Source organism: Pinus tabuliformis, chromosome 6 (genome assembly GCF_031772625.1).
Source record: "Pinus tabuliformis cultivar Carrire ecotype Pingquan chromosome 6, CPIR1, whole genome shotgun sequence".
NCBI classification, from domain to species: Eukaryota; Viridiplantae; Streptophyta; class Pinopsida; order Pinales; family Pinaceae; genus Pinus; species Pinus tabuliformis.
The window spans coordinates 827,536,276-827,538,268 of NC_142292.1; the positions used below are offsets into that span (position 1 = coordinate 827,536,276).

Consider the following 1,993-nt stretch of genomic DNA (forward strand, 5'->3'; position numbering starts at 1 on the left):
AGTAACATCATCCTTTAGTATTTTATGACAATCCATAGACTCTTGGTAGCCAATGATGGCCTAAAATGGTAATATATGTAGACCCCATCCTCTCATAGCCTTTGTCTTGGCATGCCTTTTCCATTTAACTATTGGGAGGCCACCTCTATCCTTCTTTAGTTTCGAGAGAAAATGCAACTATTTTTTCTTGATGTAAAATACCAAGTCTTTGCCTATTGGTTATGTTGGTCTTTATGAATTCAATGAAGGTGTTGAGGTTGAGTCTATGGAGACCACCCTTTGAGACTTGGTTTTAAACTTTTTACTGTCTAAAAGACATTGTTTTTTTTGTGAGAAAAAACTTAAAAGACTTCGTTTGCACTTGACCGATATATCTAATACACAAATGATCAATCTAATAACAAATAATATTTGTACATATTTTTTTATAAATATATAATATTTTTTTCTTTAATTTTTTTTTTTTATACATATTAGAATTTATTTAACTTTTAAGATGGTAAGATTTTTCCATATAAATCCTTAATCAGTGAGGAGTAACCATCCTCAATAGCCAATCCATCTATCTTAATCAATTCCAATAATGTTTGTGTGGGACTTTATGTTCTTTGTATATATACCCTGTTGTTTATCCTCTACCGATCTAAGAAGTGATTAGAGCCTGGTTTATTTGGCGATTTTTATGATAACGTGTAGGTTTCGGAGGCATATTAGATTTTGCAGCAAAGAGAAATATGGATAAACACTTGAATTAATGCTCCTCTGAACCTCCCTCCCTCAAAGGAGAGGAGGTGTGGGCCCACTGGACGCAGACACGACGGCTTTTCTAAAGTTTATGTCATTCTGGTGGCTTCAAATTAAATTTAAATTTAAATTTAAATACAAATATAAATAAACAAAGTTATTATTATTCTTCCAAATTTGATCAACATTCCTCCATATCTGTAAGACCAACATTTTTTTCCCTCCGTCAAAAACCGGTCGCACGGATGAAAACCACGCACACTGCATAACGACGCACAAAAGCAAAAGGTAAGTCAATGGGATTGTTAAAGAAAGAAATAGTTTTAAATTATTGTCCATCCGCCATCAGAGTGGCGCAGCGGAAGCGTGGTGGGCCCATAACCCACAGGTCCCAGGATCGAAACCTGGCTCTGATAAGCTTGAATCAGATGTAGCTTCTACATTTTGGCCTCTTTTGTTTTCGTTCGGTGTAATTAATCACCAGTGGTAATTTCCTCTTCGGCTCTCTTTTGTTTTCGTTTCGATTTATTTGTTTGTATAATTAATCACCGTGATTTATTTGTGTAATTAATCACCAGTGGTAGTTTCCTCTGCAGCCGAAGATCATGGCTTCGAATCTCATCCAAATGGTGGAGCGGAACGCATGCACTATTCCTGTCATTTTTTTGCAAAACTAATAATTATTTGTGTAATTAATCACCAGTGGTAATTTCCTCTGCAGCCGAAGATCATGGCTTCGAATCTCATCCAAATGGTGGAGCGGAACGCATGCACTATTCCTGTCATTTTTTTGCAAAACTAATAAAACCCAAATAGCTTTTTTTTCACTTATTCTTGCATTTTTGCACTTTCGCGACAGGAGCACATGATCGCTAGAAGGAGGGCTTGAACCTCCGACCTTGTGGTTAACAGCCACACGCTCTAACCAACTGAGCTATTCCAGCAGTTGTGTGTTATTTAAATTTTTATACTCTATTTCGTTTTTTTAATTAAGGCATAAAAACAATAAATTAAATCTAAAAAATGTATTAAAGATTATTTCACTTAATACATTTAAAAACACAAATATTTAAAATATATATTAAATTTAGTTAAATGCAAACATTTAAAATATAATATTACATTTAATTAGTTGTTACATATTTGAATTCAAGCTAATGATAGGAAAATGTCAATGACAATGGATACATTGATAAACTTGCGATTTGCATAAACAAATCATAATTTTCATTCTAGTCCCCTATTTATT

At 33.8% G+C, this 1,993-nt stretch overlaps 1 non-coding gene across 1 annotated transcript; it reads right to left on the bottom strand.

Moving 5' to 3' along the window:
• Positions 1 to 1,614: 1,614 nt before the first annotated feature.
• On the bottom strand, positions 1,615 to 1,688 carry TRNAN-GUU (transfer RNA asparagine (anticodon GUU)). Its single transcript has one exon. It is a non-coding gene; the product is annotated as a tRNA-Asn (tRNA).
• Between the last annotated feature and the right edge of the window lie 305 nt (positions 1,689 to 1,993).